We start from the raw sequence: 13,489 nt of genomic DNA, 5'->3' as shown, positions 1-13,489 counted from the left end.
GCTGAAGCACAGAGTAAATGCCTGGGGAACCTGTAGGAATCTTTTCTGGCAATCTTCTCTTCCATCACAACTGATTGAAATGTGTGCCCTATGAACCCTGGGCCCTTTCACCTCTGCCAAGGAACTCTCTGCCAGCCCCGAGCATGATTTGCATACCCTAGGCCGCATATAAAAGACACAGCTCTGCCTCCTCAGCCTTTCTCATCTCCAGCAGGGTAAAACGCCTGGCTATTGCAGCCTCATTTTCCTGCTTCTGGCCCAACCCCAAACGTAGCCAAATGAACTGTCTTCCCTCCCCACCTTCCAGGGGCAGCATCCATTCCCCTCTGCAGCATCAGGAGACCCTATTCCCTCCTGTTTACCACCATCCCATTGGGAGTGAGCACATCACCTACATCATGAGGCCTCATATAACCTCAGGAAAGCTAGTGGCTTCTGAGCTCTTGCTGTAGACTCTGAATCATGGGTAGATATTCTCATTCTCTAGCTCTGGCCACAGCTTCCTACTGACTTTTGTTTTCATTTTATATAGTGTGAATTGTTGTTCCCCCTTATGCTTTTTTAATGTTTTATGTTTCTTTGCTCTTGATGTGTCTGCCTTCAGTCCTCTCCTCCATCTATAATCTTAGATTGTGAGCCCCTCAAAGGACTGGGACGTATCTAATTCTCACCTGTATATTCTTGCCCAGTGCTTAGTACAGTGCTCGTGGCGCAGTGGAAAGAGCACGGGCTTTGGAGTCAGGGCTCATGAGTTCGAATCCCGGCTCTGCCACTTGTCAGCTGTGTGACTGTGGGCAAGTCACTTAACTTCTCTGTGCCTCAGTTCCCTCATCTGTAAAATGGGGATTAAGACTGTGAGCCCCGCGTGGGACAACCTGATTCCCCTGTGTTTACCCCAGCGCTTAGAACAGTGCTCTGCACATAGTAAGCGCTTAACAAATACCAACATTATTATTATTATTATTATGCTCTGCACTTCATAGGCACATAATAAATACTATTACTACTAATACAAAGAAAATCATCAGCAAAAAGTATGAAGCAAGAACCCAGAACTCCAGGTTTTGGAGTTCAAGACTCTCATATGCAAGGTTACAGAGAGCAAATGAGTTCTGGTGGGGAGTTAGAAGAGAGAGTTACAGGGAGTACAGCCCAAATTTCAAGAGCCCAGACTGATTTTAGGTAACACTTAATCTGACCCCATTGGCAGAAGTGATGAATTATCCTGCTAACATGGGAGCTCAAGATAATTTCTTTTTCTGCCTGCTTGAGTCTGAGTCTGATTTGCTGTGTCCTGCAAAGAGGCTAACCAGATAAGTCTCCAGCCTAAGACAAATGATGGAAGCCAGAGAATTCTCAGATGTTTCTGACATTAATTAACTACTGGCCATTTAGTGCTCTAGAAAACACCAGCTCATTGTGGACCGGGAATATGCCTACCAGCTCTGTTGAATTATAGTCTCTCAAATCCTCAGTGCAGTGGTCTGCACACAATAAGCACTCAATTAGTACACTTACTAATACTAATACTAATTACTGATAGATGTGCTATACCTACTCCCTCGGAGAACCCTCCACTCCTCTCTTCTGCTCCCTTGTCTTAAACTACAATCTTTATGATTTATAATCTCTACCCAAATATACAACTCCAATCTTGACCTCTTATCTCTGCAGTCTCATATTTCCTGCTGTGAAATATCTCTACCTGGATGTTCCACTGACACCTCCAACGCAACATGTTCAAAACAGAATTCCTTTTCTACCCATCCAAATCCTGTCTTCTCCCTGCTTTTCCCATCACATTAGACAATATCACTATCCTTCCTATCTCACAAGCCTGTAACCTTGGCCTTGCCCTTAACCTATCACTCTCATTCAGTGCAGATATTCAATCTGCCATCAAATCCAATCAGTTCTATCTTTACAACATTGCTAAAACCTACCCTATCCTCTCCATCCAAACTGCTACAATGCTGTTCCAAGCACTTATCCTATCCTGTCTTGACTACTCCATCAGTCACCTGATCTTCCTGCTATCTTGTCTCTCCCAACTGTAGTCCATACTTCACTCTGATGTATCATTTTTCTACAGAAACATTCAGTCCAAGTTTTCTCACTCCTCACCAACATCCAGTGGTTGCCAACCACCACCACATCAAAGAAAAACTCCTCACCATTGGTTTTAAAACACTAAATCAGTTCATCCCCTCCTACTTTACCTCACTTATATACAGACCAGCACACATACTGTACTCCTCTAGCACAACCTTGCTCATTGTGCCCCAATCCTATCTATCTCATCACTGATCCCTTTCCTAGGCTGGGACTCCCTACCCCTCCATATACGCTAGATCACCACTCTTCCCATCTTAAAAACATTATTAAGGGCATATTTATTTGTTTATCTATTTCTTTATTTATATTAATGTCTGTCTTCTCCAGAGACTGGGAGGCCAGCAAAGAGGATGATGCAGTAATCCAGGTGGGATAGGATAAGTGACTGTATTGATGTGGTAATAGTATGGATGGAGAGGAAAGGGCGGATTTTAGTGATGTCGTGAAGGTGGGACCGACTGGATTTGGTGATGGATTGACTATGTGGGTTGAATCAAAGAGAGAAGTCAAGGATAATGCCAAGGTTATGGGCTAGTGAGACAGGAAGGATAGTGGTGTCGTCTACATTGATGGGAAAGTCAGGGGGAGGACAGGGTTTGGGTGGGAAGATAAGGAGTTCTGTTTTGGACATGATAAGTTTGAGGTGACAGGAAGACATCCAAATAGAGATGATTTGAAGGCAGCAGGAGACACAGGACTGGAGAGAGGGAGAAAGATCAGGGCTGGAGATGTGGTTTTGGGTGTCATCTGCATAGAAATGGTAGTTAAAGCCATGGGAGCAAATCAGCTAGCTCTCCAAGGGAGTGGGTGTAGTTGGAGAATAGAAGGTGACCCAGAATTGTACCTTAAGGGGCCTCCACATTTAGGCGGGGCAGGGGGGGAGGAATAGGAGGAGTCCACGAAGACTGAGAATGAATAGCCAGAGAGATAAGAGGAGAACCAGGAGAAGACAGAGTCAGTGAAGCAGAGGTTGGATAACGTTTCCAGGAGAGGGGGATGGTTCACAGTGTCAAAGGCAGCTGAGAGGTCTAGGAGGATTAGGATGGAGTAGAGGCCACTGGATTTGGCAAGAAGATAATAATGTTGGTATTTGTTAAGCGCTTACTATGTGCAGAGCACTGTTCTAAGTGCTGGGGTAGACACAAGGGAATCAGGTTGTCCCACGTGGGGCTCACAGTCTTCATCCCCATTTTACAGATGAGGTCACTGAGGCACAGAGAAGTTAAGTGACTTGCCCACAGTCACACAGCTGACAAGTGGCAGAGCCAGGAGTCGAACCCATGACCTCTGACTCCAAAGCCCGTGCTCTTTCCACTGAGCCAAGCTATCACTGGTGACCTTTGAGGGTGGTTTCTGTGGAGTGAAAAGGATGGAAGCTAGATTGGAGGGAGTCAAGGAGAGAATTGGAGGAGAGGAATTTGAGACAGCGGGTGTAAGACAACTCGCTCAAGGATTTTGGAGAGGAATGGTAGGAAGGAGATGGGGCAATAAGTGGAGGGACCCATGAGGTAAAGGGAGGGATTTTTTAAGATAGGGGAGACATGGGAATGTTTGAAAGCAATGGGGAATGAATGGTTAAAGATAGCGTTAAGGAGGGAAGAAGGGAGGGGGGGCGAGACTTTTGATAAGGTGCAAAGAAATGGGGTCCAATATGCATGTGGAAGGGGGTGGCTTTTGGGAGGAGGCAGGAGATCTCTAGAGATACTGCTGGGAAAGATGGGCAAGTTGAAGATGGGGCCAGAGGGGAGAGGGACTGGGAAGGGGCAGGGGTTATTTTAGGGAGCTCACACCTGATGGTGAAATTTTCTTAATAAAGTAGGTGGCCAGGTCAATGGGGGCAAGGGATGTGGGAGGCAGGTGGACAGAGAGCCTGAGAAAGGAGTTAAATGTCTGGAACAATTGGCGAGGGTAAAGTGCATTGGTTCCAATAAGGGTAGAGAAATATTTTTTCTGGGCAGAGGCAAGGGCAAAATTAAAGCATGCAAGGATAAACTTAAAGTAGACAAAGTCGACCTGATATTTAGATTTCTGCCAGCAACATTCTAGACTGTGAACTCGTTGTGGGCAAGAAATGTCACTGTTTATTATTGTATTGTACTTTCCCAAGCACTTAATAATAACAATAATAAAAATGTTGGTATTTGTTAAGCGCTTACTATGTGCAGAGCACTGTTCTAAGCGCTGGGGTAGATAAACGATAATCAGGTTGTCCCACGTGAGGCTTACAGTCTTCATCCCCATTTTACAGATGAGGTAACTGAGGCACAGAGAAGTTAAGTGACTTGCCCACAGTCACACAGCTGACAAGTGGCAGAGCCGGGATTCAAACCCATGACCTCTGACTCCCAAGCCCGGGCTCTTTCCACTGAGCCATGCTGCTTCTATTAATACAGTGCTTCTACTTAATACAGTCCTCTGCACACAGTAAATACTCGATAAATATTATTGAATGAATGAATGAGTGAATGAATCAATGGACCTGGGTTCTTCTAATCCTGAGTCCGCCATTTATAATCTGTGTAAACTTGGGCAAGTCACTTAACTTCTCCGTGCCTCATTTACAGAATGTGGATTCAATACCTGTTCTTCTTCTTACATAGGCCCTGAGCCATTCATTCATTCAGTCATTTTTATTCAGTGCTTACTGTGTGCAGAGCACTGTACTAAGTGTTTGGGAGAGTGCAACATGACAATACACAGACACATTCCCTGCCCACAACGAACTTGAGCCTATGTGGGACCAGCTTATCTCGTGTCTACCCCAGCACTTTGTACATTGCTTGGCACATAGTAAGCACTCCTTGGGCAAGTCACTTAACTTCTCTGGGCCTCAGTTACCTCCTCTGTAAAATGGGGGTTAAGAGTTTGAGGTCCATGTAGAACAGGGACTATGACCAACCTGATTAACTTGTATCTACCCCAGGGCTTAGAATAAGGCTTGAAACATAGTAAGCACTTAACAAGTATGTAACAAATGCGACAATTATTATTATCATTCTTATTATGACATGAATAAATATAAAAGTTTGTTTAAATGGATGGATATGTAGCTGTTCTTAAGATGTGAAGGAGATTTTATCACACATATGACTGTGGTTAATAAGTAAGATGTACGTCTGAGGTTTAGAGTACCTGATCCACTGATGAATTATTGGGTTTCATTTTTTTTAATTTAGTTTAAAAATGGGGCTGAAATTAAAACTTTTTTTAAAAAAACTGGGTTTTATTTTATCTTTTTAAGGCTAATGTGTTTGGAAAGTGTTCCTTAAAAAATATTCCCCCTTCTGGATAAAAGTGATAATTGTGGTATTTGTTAAGTGCTTCCTATATGCCAAGCACTGTACTAAGCACTAAGGTAGATGCGAGATTATACATAGTCCCTCTCTCACTTGGGGCTCAATCTAAAAGGGAAAGAGAACTGACATTTAATCCCCACTTTACAAATGAGGAAAGTGAGGCACTGAGAAGGCAAATGACTTGCCCAGTGTCTCACAGCAGGCCACTGTCAGAGCTGGAATTAGGACTCAGGTCATTTGAATCCCAGGCCTGAGCTCTTTCTACTAGGCCTGGAATGTGCCAGTATCACAAATGACTGAACAAACACTTGATATCACAGTTAGCTATTTGCCTATGGTACAGGATTAAAACAATATTACTTAATTTAAGATACTGACCTTGGGCATCAATCCAAAACAGAGCAATATCCAAAGCTTGGAGGGAGAAGAATACTGACAATCATGCTAAAATGAGCAGATCCTGACCACAATATTGGTTACCCAAAAATACTCCAGACTCTTTTCCAGTGTGCAGAGGTAGAAATCCTCCAGATTAAAACAAACAAAAATAGGATCTTTCCCATTTTTGTACATGAAGTAGAAGCAGCATGTCCTCATAGATGATAGAGCACAGGCCTGGGAGCCAATTGTCTACTGTGTAACCTTGGATAAATCCCTTACCTTGTCTGTGCCTCAGTTATCTCATCTGTAATAATAATAAGAATAATTATGGTACTTGTTAATCCCCTTATTATGTGCCAAGCACTGTTCTAAGCACTGAGGTAGATACAAGTTAATCAGGTTGGATACAGTTCCGGTCCCAGATTGGGCTAACGTTCTTAATCCTCATTTTGAACAAATGAGCTAACCGAGGCACGGAGAAGTTAAGTGACTTTCCCAAGGTCACATAGCAGCCAAGTAGTAGAGCAGGGATTAGAACCCATGGCCTTCTGACTCCCAGGGTGGTGATTTATCCAGTAATAATGTTGGTATTTGTTAAGCGCTTACTATGTGCCGAGCACTGTTCTAAGCGCTGGGGTAAACACAGGGGAATCAGGTTGTCCCACGTGGGGCTCACAGTCTTAATCCCCATTTTACAGATGAGGGAACTGAGGCACCGAGAAGCTAAGTGACTTGCCCAAAGTCACACAGCTGGCAAATGGCAGAGCCGCAGTTCGAACCCATGACCTCTGACTCCAAAGCCCGTGCTCTTTCCAGTGAGCCACGCTGCTTCTCACTACTCACTTCTCAGTACTCTATGCTGCTTCTCTAAAATGGGGAATAAGGCTGTGAAACTCAGTTACATCAGCTGAAGCATAGTCAATTACAGAGGAGGAATTAGGCAAGGATGTGAAGAGATCATGAGGAATATGAAGGCCAGAGGTGGTAGGAGAGGCCCGGCATGAAACTAGTTTTGGTGAGGAAGCCTGAAGGAGAGATCAGGTCTAACTATCATGGAAGTAGCTGAGAGTGGCTTTGTCCACAGAGTTGCTGGGGAAAGGGTCATCCCTGGGTTTAAAGTAGAAACAAGATCCAGATTAAAGAAAGGGGTTCATTCCTAGATCTAGTTTCAAGTTCCTCCAGTCTCAATATCCTGAGCTTCATATATTCCATTTATTCAAATGTATTTATGGAGCACTTACTGTGTGCAAAGCACTGTACTAAACACTTGGGAGAGCAACAATAAACAGACACTTTCCCTACCCACAGTGAGCTTACAGTCTGGAGGGGGGGATACAGTCATCAATACAAATAAATGAATTACAGACATGTACATAAGTGCTGTGGGAGTGGGAGGGGGAAAGAGCAAAAGGAGCAAGCCAGAGTGAGGCAGAAGGGAGTGAGAAAAGAAAAAAGGGGAGCTTAGTCAGGGAAGACCTCTTGGAGGAGGTGTGACTTCAGTAAGGCTTTGAAGGGGAAGAGAGTAATTGTCTTTCGGATTTGAGGAGGAAGGGTATTCCAGGCCAGAATACTTCTCACTTTACTTCTCACAAATAACCTTTTTTTAAATTTATCCTTCCAATCTCCCAGTACTCTAACTAATAATCAAATGCATCGAGATATGTCATCTCAAAGACCTCCATAAAATGTCCTCAAAAAACTGCGCTGCCAACACAGATCTACTGATTGGGAAACTTTTTTAATGTGGGATATTACTCCCTCCTCCAAAATCCTTTTGTGATCATTTTCGATTCAGTTATAACCATGCACTCTTCATTCAAGCCCATACACCAAGTATTTTGTAGTTTTAAGTAGATGGCTATGCAGAATTGCTAGGGGTGATACAATTCACTGAAACCTTCTTACAGAAAACTCCAAGTGGCTGGGGAAGAATTAAAAATTTCATTCTGCAAATGGCTTTAAATCCAAGGGCTTTGCCTATGATTCATTCATGTCTGTCCTCTTAATCCTGTCTGGGAAAATGGTTTCCCTGAATGTTCCAGAAGAAATCCTTGGCATGAAGGAAGCCAGGTTTGCTTGACCAATCCAGTGCAATCACTCCTACAAACTATCAGAAGCAGTGTTGCCTAATGCTCGGTAGACAGAGGACCTGGGTTGTAATCCTGGTTCCATCATCTATCTGCTCTGTGACTTTGGACAAGTCACTTCACTGCTCTTTGCCTCAGTCTTCTCATCTGAAAAATGAATTTTAAATCCTACTCCCTCCTACTTGGACTGTGAGTCCCACGTGGAACAGGGACTCTGTTCAACCTGATTATCTTGAATCTATCCCAGTTCTTAGAGCAGTGCTTGACACAAAGTAAGCATTTAATAAGTATAATAAGAACGATAATCATTATCATCATCATCACCATATTCCCTGGAACTTAGGAAATTTACATACTTAGGAAAACTTAGGAAATAAAACCCCAGGCAATTCACTGAATATTTATTTTCACCTTCCTCTATGAACATTGTGTAAGATGAGCTTTAAAAGTCTAACCTACAATTGGTAGGGAGGAGTCCTCTGGAAGAACAAGTCAGGAAGGGAAACCTAAACTACAGAGCTAGAGAAGCACTACTCACTCTTAATGGGGACAGGATAGAGAAGGTGCCCTATATTGCCTTCTAAACCTCAAAACTGGTGAACGTGAAGAGGTCCATGCCTGGTGAACGTGACCTCAGTCACACTCACACACATGAATAGGCTCCTACCATCAAGCTTGGGAGACAGAGATATCTACATGCATGCCTACATACATACATGAGACATGATAGCAATTCCAAAGGGCCTCACTAATTCCAAGGAAGCAATGTTAAGCCCTCAGAAAATTGGACTCTGTACATTTGGAAACAATACCTCCATCAGTTAAAAAGTGAGATTCTCAAAGAAGTTACTTGGAGGTAACCAGGAGCCCCACCCTGAAAATCTTTGATGATCTGAAGACTGATTAGCTGGGCCTAGTCATTGCTCAAAGCTCACATCTCCTGTGGATGGAGGCTTGGAATTGGGTAAATATGGTTTGAAGATGAAGATGATGCTCTCTTTTTTACGGAATTTGTTAAACACTTACTATCAGCCAGGCTGGGGTAAACACAAGCTAATTGGGTTGGATACAGTCCATGTCCCACATGAGGCTCACATTCTTCATCCCCATTTTATAGATGAGGTAAATGAGGCAGAAGAAGTTAACTGACTTGCCCAAGGTCACACAACAGACAAGTGGTGGAGTCAGAATTAGAACCAATGTCCTAATTAGACAGAATTAGAACCAATGTCCAAATCCTGTCGGTCCCACCTTCACAACATGGCTAAAATCCACCCTTTCCTCTCCGTCCAAACTGCTACCACATTAATACAATCACTCATTCTATGCCACCTAGATTACTGCATCAGCCTCCTTGCTGACCTCCAAACCTCCTTACTTTCCCCACTCCAGTCCATACTTCACTCTGCTGCCCACATCATCTTTCTACAAAAATGTTCAAAACGTGTTACCTCCCTCCTCTAAAATCTCCAGTGGTGTTCTATCCATTTCCGTACCAAACAAAAACTCCTCACCACTGACTTTAAAATGCTCCATCACCTTTCTCCCTACTACTTCATCTCACTTCTCTCTACAACTGAGACCTTACACTTAGCTCTTTTGGTGCTAACCTTCTCACTGTACCTCTAATGTTACTGTTTCGCCACTGACTCCCGGCCCATGTTCCATCTCTGGCCTGGACTTTCCTACCTCCTCAAATCCTCCAGACAATTACTCTCCCCCATCCTTCAAAGCCTTACTGAAGGCAGATTGCCTCCAAGGGGCCTTTCCAGATTAATCCCCATCTTTCCTCATCTCCCACTCCATTCTGCATTGCCCTGGCTTGCTCCCTTTGCTCTTCCCTCCTCTCCCCACCCCATTCTATCCCACCTAGATTACTGCATCAGCCTCCTCGCTGACCTCCAAACCTCCTTACTCTCCCCACTCCAGTCCATACTTCACTCTGCTGCCCACATCATCTTTCTACAAAAATGTTCAGGACATGTTACCCCCCTCCTCTAAAATCTCCAGTGGTTTTCTATGCATTTCCGTATCAAACAAAAACTCCTCACCACTGACAGCAGCGTGGCTCACTGGAAAGAGCACGGGCTTTGGAGTCAGAGGTCATGAGTTCGAACCCCCGCTCTGCCACTTGCCAGCTGTGTGACTTTGGGCAAGTCACTTAACTTCTCGGTGCCTCAGTTCCCTCATCTGTAAAATGGGGATTAAGACTGTGAGCCCCACGTGGGACAACCTGATTCCCCTGTGTCTACCCCAGTCTTAGAACAGTGCTCGACACATAGTAAGCGCTTAACAAATACCAACATTATTCTTACTCCATAGCACTTATGTATATATCTGTAATTTTATTTATTCATATTGATGTCTGGCTCCCCCCGTCTAGACTGTGAGCTAGTTCTGGATAGGGATTGTCCATCTTTATTGCTATATTTCCCAGGCACTTAATACAGTGCTCTGCACACACTAAGTGCTTAATAAATATGATTGAATGAATGAATGAAAGTCCTGCTGACTCCCAGGCCCATGCTCTATCCGTTTTGTCACAAATCCTTCTCAAGCCTCAAGCTTCAAGTCTCTATTTTTTCTTTCTGAACTCACATCCTGAAGAGAAATGGATGCGTGGGTTTTCATGGGCCAATGGGTGGAAAGGTCATCTTATTTATGAAATTAGTGCTTTGACTTAATTTGCAACTTGGCTCCTGCATCTATGGTTTCCTGCATTCAATAGCTCTGATGAAGGATTTCAGTGAAACCACTAGAATGAAACTGTTACACTATAGCTTACAATTAACTCTGGATATCTAATGACAGTAGAGTTAAGAATTGGTTGCAGAAAAACCAAATGACCCATTGTCTTAACATCAGAATTGGGCTGGCCGAATTACATTCTCCTTGACATAGTAAACCCTTGTTGGTGGTACCAAAACTCAGCTGGCCTTAGTACAGTGCTCTGCACATAGTAAGCGCTCGATAAATACTATCGAATTAATGAATGAATGAATCTGAGAGCAATTCACTGAACCTTTCCTCATCTGAGCAATGAGGAGGTAGGACAGTTTTCATGGGAGGCTGCCCTTCTGTGAGATTAGATTTTTTCATGGTATTTGTTAAGCACTTACTATGTGCCAGACACTGTATTAAACATTAAGGTAGATACTATATGATTGTCAGGTTGGACACATTCCCTGGGGTTTACAGTCTTAATCCCCCAATTTATAGATGAGGTATTTGAGGCCTAAGGAAGTGAAGTGACTTGCCCAAAGTCACCCAGCAGACAGGTGGTGGAGCTGATATTAGTAATAGTAGTAATAATAATTATTATTAATGAGGAAATAATGATAACAGTACTTGTTAAGTGCTTACTATGTGCCAAGGACCATTCTATGTCATGGGATAGGTACAAGTTAAACAGGTTGGACACAGTCCCCGTCTCACATGGGACTCACACTCTTAATCCCCATTTTACAGATGGGCTAACTGAGGCCCAGAGAAGTAAAGTGACTTGCCCAAGCTCACACAGCAGACATGTGGCAGAGGTGGTTTGAGCCCAAATCCTTCTGATTCCCAGGCCCATTCTCTATCCACTAAGACACACTGCTTCTCAGGTTGGGGTGGGCACAGAGTGGGGTCTGCCACAGGGCTGAATGTGCTGATGGCCTGCTCTGCCCTTTAAGACCCCATCAAATATAATCAATCAATCAGTGAGTAGATCACTCTATTAAGCAAATCAGCATGTGGTGGCATTCATTCATTCATTTAATTGTATTTATTGAGCACTTGCTCTGTGCAGAATACTGTATTAAGAGTTTGGGAGAGAACAATACAGCAGTAAACAGACACATTCCCTGCCCACAGTGAGTCCTCCCTTCCCCAGTCACCACCTCAATTTCACCACAGCCTCTGGCTGGGCAACAGGCCCGCCTTGATCTTAACTTTGCAATCTGGGCTAAGCATCCTCCTGCTTCAGAGAGCAAACTAGAGAATCAGGTTCATTCATGTGGGAGGAAGGTTTGTCAGGGAAAGCCTCTTCATACTGAACACTTTTCCTTGTTCTTCTGCCGGCCCTTTGTTCTTTTCTCCTTTTCCCCTCTGTCTCCATTTCCTGCTCTCATACTTTCTCTTTTTCTTTCCCTCTCTTTCTCTCTGTCTCTTTCTCTCTCATCCTCACCTTCTTTGGACAAACCTCAAATCACCATTAAGTGAATTGTGTGTATATGCATGTGTATAGGAATTCTAGAAACTCTTTTCTCCCTTCCACCTACACTGTGAGCCCCATGTGAGGGACCTGATTATCTTGTTTCTCCCTTCCACTTACACTGTGAGCCCCATGTGAGGGACCTGATTATCTTGTATCTATCCCACCTCTTATACAGTATTTGTCACATAATAAGTGCTTAACAAAAGACATTATTATCATTATTTATAGTAGTAATAATAATATCAGGGAAGAGTCAGGCCCAAGTACAACATGATGAAGTATTTAGTGAATTTTTGCAAGCTCAAAGCAAAATCCTTTAAAAGGAATACAGAGCCCCATATCATATTTCTGACATGCAAGTTTCAAACACCCTGCTTTTTTCTAAAGGAAAATTAGCTAAAAGTAGTACTTAGAGTTAGCTCATTTTTTTCTCACTGCCCACAACAAAACAGATGTTCTATTCAATCTTTGTGTTGAGAGTAATAGCTTATTTAGCTTATGATTTTCTGAACATCCCAAACAATAGCTTAGCTGATGTCTTCCACGCCCATCTTGTCCCATTTTTGCCTATAATTAGTACTAAGCCTGAATATCAATCCCTAACATTGCTCATTTTGCCTTCCAAAGTCTTCCCTCGGATCTGGATCACCAGGAACAATAGAAAGGAAAATATTCATTTCTCTGAGGATTCTATCTGTGTGTAAAGAATGTTTGGCTTGGCATGGAGTTACCTTATCAATCTGGAGAGCCGGAAGTTCTCCTGATTGGAACTACTACATCTGTGCGAATGATATCCGAATCTAAATCTCCAGCCCCAATCTCTCTCCTTCTCTTCAGGCTCACATTTCCTTTTGCCTTCAAGACATCTATACTTGGCTGTCCTCCCATCAAATCAAGCTTAACATATCCAAAACAGAACTTCTTATCTTTGCACCCAAACCCTATTTTCCCTGTGATTTTTCCATCACTGTTTACGGTTTTCCATCACTGTAAACACCACCACCATCCTTCCTGTCGCACAAGCCCATAACCTTGGCATTATCCTTGACTCCTTTCTCTCATTCAACCCACCTATTCAATCCATCATGAAATCCTGTTGGTCTCAACTTCATAACATTGCTAAAATTTGCCCTTTCTTCTCCATCCAAACTGCTACCACATTAAATGTAATCACTCATCTTATCCTGCCTCAATTACTGCATCAATCTCCTTGCTGACCTCCCAGAGTCCTGTCTCTCCCCATTCCAGTCTACAAAAACATTCAAGAAATGTCACCCTGCTCCTCAAAATAATAATAATAATAATGGCATTTGTTAAGTACTTACTATGTGCTGAGCACTGTTCTAAGCACTGGAATAGATACAAGCTAATTAAGTTTTCCCACCTAGGGCTCACAGTCTTCATCACCATTT

The sequence above is a fragment of the Ornithorhynchus anatinus genome, chromosome 1 (genome assembly GCF_004115215.2).
Source record: "Ornithorhynchus anatinus isolate Pmale09 chromosome 1, mOrnAna1.pri.v4, whole genome shotgun sequence".
In the NCBI taxonomy this organism is placed as follows: Eukaryota; Metazoa; Chordata; class Mammalia; order Monotremata; family Ornithorhynchidae; genus Ornithorhynchus; species Ornithorhynchus anatinus.
Note: the sequence above shows the minus strand (reverse complement) of the source record.